The sequence below is a fragment of the Gracilinanus agilis genome, chromosome 2, assembly GCF_016433145.1.
Source record: "Gracilinanus agilis isolate LMUSP501 chromosome 2, AgileGrace, whole genome shotgun sequence".
In the NCBI taxonomy this organism is placed as follows: Eukaryota; Metazoa; Chordata; class Mammalia; order Didelphimorphia; family Didelphidae; genus Gracilinanus; species Gracilinanus agilis.
Window position 1 is genome coordinate 314,090,650 of NC_058131.1, and position 11,979 is coordinate 314,102,628.

At 36.6% G+C, this 11,979-nt stretch overlaps 1 protein-coding gene across 1 annotated transcript in view; it reads right to left on the reverse strand.

Moving 5' to 3' along the window:
• Nucleotides 1-11,979, reverse strand: part of LOC123237342 (zinc finger protein 208-like) — a 219,607-nt gene that overhangs the window by 122,527 nt on the left and 85,101 nt on the right. The window lies entirely within an intron of this gene.

The window sequence follows — 11,979 nt, forward strand, 5'->3', positions numbered from 1 at the left end:
AGTCCCTTTTGGCCCCCAAACCCCCCCACTTCCCCTCCACCCCATGCCCCCATCAGCAGAATGGCAAACAGCTGTTTTTCATGGGGGTTGGTGGAACAGTTGCTGGCAGCAGTGGGGTCCTTCCTCTCCTTTCTTTCTGGTGAGCTCTGCACCAGTTCACTCACTCTTTCCCCTTTCCTCTTATTCTCTGTGATTCTCTTTTCCCCTTCCCACTCCTTGCATCCATCTCATTGACTTAAGGGGGGTAAGAGGTTCAGCTGAGCTCTGGGCAGCAAACTGAAGTCTCCTGAAGGTTATTGTTCAGAATTATCTTTTGAATTTATAGTTTTAATGGCTTTTCATCTTTATATGGAGCTGGAGAATTCCCTCAAGGTCCATATTGTAGCAAAGCTCTCATTAGAATTTTGTCTTCCCTCTTTCAAACAAAATTGTCTCTATTCATTGGGGCTCATGCCCATTGTGTGCCCTAATGTCTGATGCCTCAAGGTCTGAAAGTTATTCCAGTAGAAGGGAGAGTGTCAGTTATTCACTTGTCTCAGGAAGTATTAGTTTACCAAGTAAAGTCCAGCCATGAACAATATCATTTCTCAGAACCTCAATTCTCCATTTGAAAATTAGGGATAACCTTGCACTTCTTACTGCTTTTTTAAAGGAAAGCAAATGGCAAGCCATAAATAAACGGAAAAGCATTTATTAAGCATTTACATGCAGAAGCACTGAGCTCAGTGCTGGCAGTTCAGCAGGAAGGCTGACAGCTCTCATGGAACTCAAATTCTAATAGGAGACAACACAGGAGGTTTCAGTCATGGTGCTGGGGTGCAGCAGCAAAGTGGATAGTGATTAATGCCACATTTCATATTCCCACTGATAAACTAATTCTGACATTGAACTATTTGATAATAGAGGACTTTGATATTAAGAAACTTATGGGTATTCACATGTAGCTGCTAAGAAGGTGGGAGCTGTAGCATCTGGAGAAGCAGTTACTAAGCTGCATCTCCACAAAGGTAGATTGCAGGGTGATAGCTGTGTGGGGTTGGGCTGGTGATCTGGGAGTGAAGGTGTGGCTCTTCCTGCAGTTCTTGGGCTCAGGCTTCTGAGCTATCTCCACTGGGGTTAGAGGAGGTGGTTTCCTTAGCCTGGCCCTTCTGCCTCGTATCTTTTCCCTCAGAGTGCCTTGTTGCTTCAGCTAGACATTTTTGTTTGCCCTGTAGTTGGCAGTTGGTAGGTATGGTTGGCTTCTCCACAGGGATTGCTCTTCTAGATGATGGCTGTAGGGGCTAGGTGGAAGCAAGTCCAATTGTGGGAGGGAGAGGTAGGACTGTTAGGGCTTTTGGGTTTACAGATTCTCTTATCCCACTTTCCTCATTTCTTTCCCTATGGCTTGTCTTAAAAAGAATACAATGAAACTGAGTTGACTCTCTGCTTTTCTACATTCAAATCTATTCTTGATGAGCATAGTGTCAATTTAGCTCTACTAATCCCCAGACTTGCTCCCCCAGCTCTTTCCGTGTCAGTCAATAGTCAGTAAACATTAAGTGCCTACTATGTGCCAAGTACTGTGCTAAGGGATACAAATAAAAAAAAAAAAAAAGAAAGCTAATCCCTACCCTTGAGTTTACAATCTAATGGAGAGTGGGTAGTAACGTGGGTTGTTATTAATTGGATAATACAAAAGGAAACTAAAGGGTTTGGGAGGTGGGAAAGGGAAGGTACCTGATGAAGGAGCATGGTGGAGAAGCAAGAGTTCCAAAGTAGTGGATAGGGCACCAAGCTTGGAGTCAAGAAGACTTATTTTCCTGGCCTCAGACACATAAGCTGTGTGATGCTGGGCAAGTCACTTCACCCTGTTTGTCTCAGTTTCCTTATCTGTAAAATGAGCTGGAGAAGGGAATGGCAACCATTCCAGTATCTTTGCCAAGAAAACCAAATGAGGTCACAAAGAGTCAGACGTGACTGAAACGACTAAACAACAAGAAGGATGAAAGGAGAAAAATTCTAGACCTCAAATTGTATTATAAAGTAGCAGTCAAAAACCATCTGGCATTTTAAAAGAAGAAAGAAAGAGATCATTGGAACAGACTGGAATGGACAATGGAGATTCAGAAACACTAGAACTCAATAACTATTTGATAAAGTAGAAAACATAAGTTATCTAGAGGAATATTCCCTAGCTGATTAAAAAACTTTTGGAAAACTGGAAAGCAGTCTGGCAGAAATTAGGCATATGCCACAATACATTCTAAATAGCTGTGACATTAATATTAAAGATCATATAAAAACAATTAGAAAAGAAACATTATATACTTTCACAGCTATGAGTAAATGTATTCTTAACCAAAAAAGAGATGAAGGCAATTTTGTTCAGTTTCAGTCATGTCCCACTCTTCAGCACACCACTTTTCTTGGGAAAGATACTGGAGTGGTTTTCCATTTCTTTCTCTAACTAATTTTACAGATAAGGAAACTGAGGTAAACAGGGTTAAGTCACTTGCCCAGGATCCCACAGCTAGTACTGAGGTCAAATTTGAACTCAGATCTTCCTGACTTTAGGCTTTATCCACTTGCACCACCTTGCTACCCATAAAAGCAATTATGAAAGATTAAATAGATAATTGGTTACTTGAAACCAAAAGCCTTCTTCCCAGACAACATTAATGTATCTTGGATAAGAAAGGAAGTGACTGAATGGGAGAAAAGAAAACATTTTTGTGTCAAATTTTTCTAAGGGTTTATCCAAGATACAGAAATAATATCTCTATGTAATAGCCATCTCCCAAGAGATACAAAGGACATAAAATAAACAGTTCTCAAAAAACTGTAAAATATTCACAGCCACATGAAAAAATGGTCCAAATACCACTAATTATAAGAAAAATGCGAATCTAAACAACTGAGGTTTCACTTCCCAACTTGCAAATAGGCAGAAATGACCAAAAGTGAAGACACTCAATGTCTTCATTGGTGGGGGAACATAGGCACACTTATACATGGTTGGTGGAACTGTGAAGTAGTTATACCACTTTGGAAAGCAACTTAGAAGTTTGAAAATAAAGTGGCAAATGCCCATACCTATTGAACCAGAGAGTCCATTACTAGACTTTTATTCTAAGGAAGTCATCGATAAGAAAAATGTCTCCATATATTCCAAAATAGTTAAAGTAACACTGTTTGGGATGTTATGAATTGGAAACAAAATAGATGGTCATCAATTGGGAAACGGTTAAATAATTACAATACACAAGTATAATGGAATATTAATGTGTTATAAGACATGATGAATGTGAGGAATACAAAGAAGCATGAGTCTCCACTCCTAGCTCCATTAAGATATGCCCCAGAAGCCTTAGGTGAGGTGGAGGGAGAAGAAGGTTGGTCATATACTGAGGACAAGGTTGAGGACCTGCTTCCTCAGCATTTTTCTACTTTCTCTGGAGTCTTTCAGTCATATGGGGATTGTCTTTCAGTCATATGGAGTTGCCTTTGTCTCAGGATGTTATGGAAATATATTTCTGTGGGATTCATAGACATCTGAGATGTGAATCTTCTCTAACAGCAGGATAGAGAGGAACACTGGTGATTAGTCACAAGAGAGTAGAGGCCCTTGTCATAGTTCCAGAGCCAAGAGGAACAATACTGCTTATAAATGCAGGAGAGCAAGGACCCTTTCTGGGTAAAAGACCAGAGCACAAACTTGGAAAATAGTGACCACACCTCTCCCTGGATCATACCATCTTGGAAACACCCAAAACTTGCAGATTCACAGAACTAGCTTTGAAAATAGCAGTACAAAAAACTCTGAAGCTTGGGACAGTGCCTCTCTACCCAAAGGTGAGCAAAGCCCAACTTTAACATAAAATTCAAAGTCAAGAAATAGGTTGGAAAAATGAGCATAAAACAACAAAAAGAACTTGACCATAAAAATCTACTATAGTGGTAGAGAAGACCAAGACAAAAATGCAAAAAGGGCTACAACCAAAGTCCCAAAGAAAATGCTAATTGGCTCCAAATTGAACAAAAAATCCTGGACGAGATAGATGAGTGATAGAGGGAAAATTGGGTAAAGAAGTGAGAGTATGCAAGAAAATTATGAAAAGAACTGACTGGGGCAGCTAGGTGGCTCAGTGGATAGAGAGCCTAGAGATGGGGCTTCTGGGTTCAAATTTGGTCTCAGATAATTCCTACCTGTGTGACCTTAGCCATGTTACTTAACCTTAATTGCCTAGCCCATACTGCTATTCTGTGTTAGGATCAATTCTAAGATGGAAGTTATGAGTTTTAAAAAAAAAGAGAGAGAGAACAGCTTGGTAAGAGGAACAAAAATATTGAAGAAAACAACATCTTTTTAAATTTAATTTAAGCCAACAGAATTGGCTTAATGGTAAAAAAGAGGCAAAAAAATTCACTGAAGAAAAGAACTTAAAAAACAAAACTAGCCAAATGGAAAAAAGTATGTACAAAAGCTTACTGAAGAAAATACTTTATTAAAAATCAGAATTAGGCAAACAGAATTTAATGACTCTATGAGACATGAAGAAACAATAAAAGTCAAAAGAATGAGAACATAGAAGAAAATGTGAACTATGAGGAAAAAACTGACTTGGGAAATGGGCCAAGAAGAGATAATTTAAGAATTATTGGACTACCAGAAAGCCATAATTAAAAAAAAGAGCCTAGACATAATCTCTCAAGAAATTATAAAGCAAAACTACCCAAAGATCTTAGATCTAGAGAGTAAACTAGAAATGAAAAGAATTACCTGAAAGAGATCCCCAAATGAAAACTCTCAGGAATATTATAGCCAAATTTCAGAGCTCTCAGGTCAAGGGGAAAATAATATAAGCAGCCAAAAAGAAACAATTCAAATATCATGGAGCCATAGTCAGGATCACACAAGACTGAGTGGTTTCCACTTTATAGGAACTGAGAACTTGGAATGTGATATTCCAGAAGGCAAAAGAGCTAAGATTACAAACAAGAATAGTCTACCCAGCAAAACTGAGTATAAGAGGTCAGCATTCCTGACGAAAAATTCAGAGCTAAATAGAAAAATTGAAAAATATAATGCTCAAGAGAAACATAAAAAGGTAAACATGAAAGAGAAATAATAAGGGACTGAATAAGGCTAAGCAGATTAAAATTCCTATATGGGAAGATGAATTCATATTACTCCTAAGAACTTTATCATTATTAGGACAGTTAAAAGTTTACATAAAGGGCATGAATGTAAATTGATTATGTTGGAATGATCTAAAAAAATGGAGAGAGGAAGAAAGATACACTGGGAGAAGGGTAAAGCAAGAGGTAGAATGAGGAAATTTTTTTCATATAAAAAGAGGCATGGAAGCAAAAGCTTTTATAGGGAAAGGGAAAAAGGGTGATTGGGCAATGCTTAAATTTCACTCTCATGGGAATTGGTTCAAAGACAGAAGAATACATATATACAGACTGAGTTTGTATATAAATCTCTCTTACACAATAGGGAAATAGTAGGGGAAAAGGGTAAGAGAAACTGAGGTGGGGATAATAAAAGGGAGAGCTTTTGAAGGGAGGCTCTGTTTAGAAGCAAACTAAACTTGAGGAGGGACAAGATAAAAAGAGAGAAGAAGAAACAGAAAAACTGTAAAAATAAGTGGGCAAAACTATGCAAATTAAGGTTCAAAACTGTTCACATACTTTTGGTAGATGTAATCAAAAGTATGTTCAGTGACAAAGTGAAGTGAAGCTCATAAATGAACTTCCCTTCAGGGCCAGGCACAAGGACACTAAAGAGACTCTTGTTATAGAAAAATAAACTATTTATTGAAAATATATAAGAATAAAAAAGGATTTCTGGTTCTAACTCCACCCAAATAAAACTCCCTGGTTCTGCAAGGAACCGCTTCTCCTGTATCCACAGGCTACATTAATCCTTCCTGATCTGACTATCCCAAATTTTTACTATTCTAAATAAAACTAATAATATTATCCTTATAATTCTTAACTTCACCTTCAAGTTATAAAAATAACAAAGGCTAGCTGATTGAGTCTCAAAAAGAATCAAGTTAGGACTCTGGGCCTTAACAGACTCAGAGTCCAAACCAAAGATGAGAGTTTTCTTTGGTCTTCTCAGAGTTAAATCAATCTATAAAAACAGCAATAGATAGTGTTATATTGAATCTCTGGGAGCTTGAAGTTCACTTTTGATTGACAGATAAGTCAGTTGGATAGAATGTTCCCAGAAAGGCATGAGGACTCAGGAGAGAGCAGTTGAGAATCCTGACAGAGGTTCTGGGTCTTTTACCTGTCCCTGAGGCTAGAGATCAGTGTGGATCCTGGTCTTTGGAGATAGAGACTTGCAAACACTACCCTGCAAGCTCCTCCTGTGTTTCCTGTACCGTTATCAATCTGTACTAGACCACCATCTCTGTTTCTACTGCCCCTAGATATTAGGAAGTTCATCATCTTAGTTATCTAGGCTTCCCAGGGCCCGGGAGGGATCAGGAAGTGGGCAGGAGATGAAGAAGAGGGTGGAAAGGGTGGATATATAAACTGATAAGGCTTAAGATCTGTTGAAGAAGAAGCTGAAGATTTCCCAGCAGTTTGCCTACTCTGGTTTAGCCCTGGCCAGGCTGTACCAGAGAGAAGCTATCATCTCAATTCCTTCATTTGCCTGCAGTTAAAGATTCATTAGTATCAATTTAAAGTAGGGTCTCCTATTATTACCTCAATCCCTTACCATTATCCTTCTTATCAAATATATACAAAGTTTTAAAGTACCTTTCTGAATTGGTTTCCAAAGCTTATTTGGGAAGGGAGTCACGCAGTCAGATCACCAACGTTACCTCAGCTGAAGAGCCCAATAATTAATATCAATTAACCCCAGGTGGGTCCTGAAGGGATAAACACTTTGACCTAAAGGATCCTGCCTGGGCAACTGTTATAAAGAAGTGCCATCCTACCATCTCTCTGTACTCTAACTTCATATACATCAAAAGATAGTAGTGACCTCCTTATAATATAACAATAGTCAATAGTGTTTCCCAAGTTGGGAAAAGAAAACAGTCAGCTCCTTCAGGTCCTTCCCTCAGACAGTAAGAGAGAGGCAAAGATGTTACCTCCTCTAGCCCTGAGAGAGAGAGTCCCTTTGTGTGACTGCCAATTGTCAGAGACCAAGTGTTAACTGCCACACCCAGAGACCAACTGTCAGAGACAAAAACCGTTAGACTTGAAACAGCTCTGTTTGAAACTCCAATTCTTTCTCAAGCCAGCTTCTTCACTTCTCATCTCTAAACTAATAAAAACAATACTTTATTTTTAATATCATCTTTATAAGACACACTTGAAACAGAAAGATATCAGGGAGTTAAAATAAAGGATTAGACCAGAATCTAATATACTTCAGCTGAAGTAAAAAATGTAGAGGTAGCAATGATCTTAAGACAAAGCAAAACCAAATCACACCTAATTAAAAGAGATAATTAGAGAAAGTACATTTTTGCTAAAAGATCCCATGACAATGAAGTAATATCAAAAATGTTTTTAGCAAGTTTCTCTGATAAAGGCCTCATTTCTAAAATATATAGGGCACGTAGTCAATTAATGGGAATATGAGTCATTCTCCAATTGATAAATGGCCAAAGGTTTGAATCAGGCAGTTTTCAGAAGAAGAAATCAGTTACCATTTGAAAAAATGCCCTAAAGCACTATTAGAGAAATGTAAACAACTCTTTTTACCACCTCCTACCTATTAGAAATGACAAATCCACCTTGAGAAAGAACTGATGAACTCTGAGTACAAATTAAAGTATAATTTTATCACTTTAGGGTTTTTTTTTTGCTTTTTTTTCACAATATGCCTAATATGGAAATGTTTTTTATGATTTTACACAAATAATTGATATCTTATTACTTGCCTTCCCGGTGAGTAGGGGAAGGGGTGGAAAGGAGAGAATTTAGAACTCAAATTTTTTTTAGAACTCAAAATTTTAAAAGAAATAATTGCTAAATGTAAATAAATAATGCAATAAAAAAAGTTTCTGAGCTAGGGTTCAAACCTAGGTCTTCCTCATTCCAAATCCTGTTCTTATACCAACTATCTCAATCACAGGTCTAAACCTCAGAATATAATGTATGCCCATCCTCTATACACTAATAAAACCAGTTTTGTCTTCAGAATATAATATACACATCCTACTTCCACGACTTTGTTCCCTGGTTCTCTGTCCCTGCAATTCCATCTCTCTGTTTACCTGCTGAACTTCCACTCATTCTTTAAAACTCAATTCAAAGGCTACCTTGAAGTTTTTCCTCATTCTCCCCAATTAATAACTATTTATCTCAGAGTTCCCATAGGACTTTATTTGCAATTCTTTAAAATATTTATCATGTAATGTTGCATTTGTGTCCACGAGCCAGTTACTATGCCTTACCTAAATTTTGTTACCTCCCACTGTTCTACACATTGTGGGTGCTTAATAAATGCTCATTGAATGGGTCCACTGGAATATCAAAACAAGGACTTATAAAGTATTTATTTTAAACCACATTATGTGCAATCGAAAAACATTATAACCATTCCCATTCGAAGCATAATTTTTTCACTTTAAACATTAATAATCACCATAGTTTTAGAAATGCAAGTATAGCAACAAGGCATGAAAAAATTAAAGAAATATCTTTGATATGAATATGCTAAGATAATTTTATTTCCAAATAATATGGTTATATATTGAGAAAATCCAAGACATAGAAATGTACTTGATCTCATCTAATCTTAAAAGCTAAACAGGATTAAGACTAATTAGTATCAGAAAGTATTAAGATAATACATGACTTAGTTCAGTAGAGCAGTATAAAATAAACCAGCCAAAATCATATGCATTTTTATATACCACTAACAAAGAAAGAAAAAATGACAGGAAGAAAAATGTACTCTATAATAATAAAAAAACATCAACTAATGGGCATTAGCCTACTAAGACATAAGTTCTCTAAAAGGAATTTCAAACTGCATTGATAGAACTAAAGAAAAATACAGGAGAGATAGTGTCTGTAATAATTGGAATGATATAGTATGGCAAAAATGTCACTATTTCCCATATTAATATATAGTTGCAATATAATATCAAGAAAGGTGATGTGGCCTAAGAGAGTGCTATACTTGGAGTCAGGAAGACCTGGAATCAAATCCTACCTCTGGCACTTAATATCTGTGTAAACATAGGAAAGTCACCTGACTTCCCTAAATCCCTGGCAAGTTGCTAGGACTATAAGTTCTAGATGGTTGCCATAGATCTGCATTGAAGAATGTCTTCCCTCACTGATACACTAACAATAATGCTAATACTAAATATCAATTAGTCACTTTTTAAAGATTAAAATGGTAACAAAATTTACATGGAAGCACAAAAGGGAAAAAAGATTATTAAAGGGAACCATGAAAAAAATGTTAATGAAGGATGTCTTAACATTCTGCATTTCGAAAACAGTAATTATCAAAACTATTTGCTGCCAGAGTTAAGAAATAGAAAAATACATGAATGGAATAGAATTATAAAATAAATCATTCTGATTATATAATCTTACTGGATATTCTCCCTAATTTTATTGGTTTGTATTTTATTTATGTCATTTTATTTATGTCATGTTCCTCAATTTATCTTGTATTTACTTATCCAATTCAGTAACACATTTATTAAATGTCTACCATCTGCAACAGTCCTTGTGCCAGTAATGAGTTCAAGGTGGGGAGAAAAATATATTAATTAGATGTCAAGTACAAAAATCAAGGAAGCATTTCCTACATTATTTTAAGAAGAGCTTAGGGGAAAAATACACAGAAGTTAAATAAAAATTTAAGCTGCTGAGATTCTTATATTATGTTCAATTCAGAGTGAATGAAAAGAAAAAAAATTCTTTCCTTAAAACCCAAACTAAAGTTATGTACAAGATGAGGTAGCAAAGAGCAACTTTGTCCTTAAAATGAATTTTCTCAATTGGAGGCATAAGTTCTAATGTACTTCCATAAAATGTCAGTTTAAATACTTTATTTCCACTGCATATTTAACTATTAAATGGCTAATAGATGGAGGAGGAGGAGGAGAAACAGGAAAGAGTGCTCTAGTTGAAATCCTCTATTAAAAGGCAACATGCAGGATAAGCCAATACATGTAGAATTGATTCAAATAAAATTTCTAAAACTCCTTATGTTCTTAAGATTACCCTCATGCTTACTAGAATCATACAAGATCCCTTTAAAAACATGAGATAAACTTCAATCAACAGTCCTCTTAAGATTAATATTAAGTGAAGGTTAAAAAATGGGAGATATAGGGGCAGCTGGGTAGCTCAGTGGATTGAGAGCCAGGCTAGAGACAGGAGGTCCTAGGTTCAAATCTAGCCTCAGACACTTCCCCGCTGTGTGACCCTGGGCAAGTCACTTGACCCCCATTGCCTACCCTTACCGCTCTTCCACCTATAAGTCAATATACAGAAGTTAAGGGTTTAAGATAAAAAAAAAATGGGAGATATGTACTTGTCAAAGCTATTTGCCACCATCATGGAGGATGTTTAGTAAAGTCTAAATGGAAGATTAATATAGATGGTAAGGTCCTCCAGATGTTCCTATTTATGGCTGACATTGTATAGATTGTATTAAACCCTGGAGCTCCTGTAAGATTCATGGTTGACATGTGGACAAGAGTTGATCAGAATGAGAGGACATATATATGAGCAGTTATACTTCATTGGAGGAATAATCTTATTGTTGAAATCATAGATCCATTATAGAATCAAAATAAAGTCTCTGATATTGGGCTGATCTGAATCATATTCATACAATTACTCATTAGTATGAGTTCCAATTAGTATTAGATAGTTTGACTCTTCACCCCAGAAGAAAAAGTGGCTTAATAATTTCTATTGTCCATACTATGATATACAATTAGATGGACAAACTGTAAATTTGGTTTACCAGTACATATCACAGGAAGATTATTAACAAAAAAGCTAGGTCCAAAATTGAATAGGAGGGCAGTAATCTCCAGACTGGATTACATTCAGGAATCTGTGCAATCTTTTTAATGACTTCAAGCATCTCCCTGGAACAAAGGCCCACCTTTTATCAACAACATTCTTTCAGTGATGCTTTATAGTTATGAATCATGGAGAATACTACAGGCTCCAAAGAATTCAAGTAATGGGCATTAATGAGCTGCAACACACTTCCCAATCAATAAATAGAGAAATGGTATATGGAATTTCACCAAAGTATTGTATGATCAGAAAAATTGGGCTGTTCATGAGGTGAGTGAGTGATAACTGATTGGCAGGTCACATGCTTAATTTGTAGGCATGCATAGGATTTTTAAGAATCAAAGAAGCACTTGTAGCATTTTGGGTGGGCCATAATGGAAGATTTATAGGAACACAAAAGTTACATCTGAATGAGCATTTGCATCATTGGAGTCAGTATCCACATTAATGAAATTACAGATCCATTAAAGTATCTTATATTTGGTGTGAGCTGAAGTATATCTGAAAACTTTCTTACGTCATATTCATATGTTTATTCTCTACTATCAATTATGTGACATTGAATTAAGTGCTAGATTCTGCATGAAAGTTTTTCTATATTTATTTAGGACTGCTCACCAATATGATTCATTTAATGGGTAAATGATAAATTCTGTTGGAAAGATAGGTTTGAGGGGAAGCTAGGTGGCTCAGTGGATAAGAATGCCAGGCCTGGAGTCAGGAGGAACTTGGTACAAATCTGGCCTCACATACTTCTTAGCTGTGTGAGCCTAGACATGTCATTTAACCCCAATTACCTAGCCCTTACTGCTCTTCTGCCTTGGAATCAATACTTAAAATGCATTTAGAACAAAAGTAAGGGGAAAGAGAGAGGGAGAGAGGGAGAGGGAGAGGGAAAGGAGAGGGAGAGAGAGAGAGAGAGAGAGAGAGAGAGAGAGAGAGAGAGAGAGAGAGAGAAAAGAA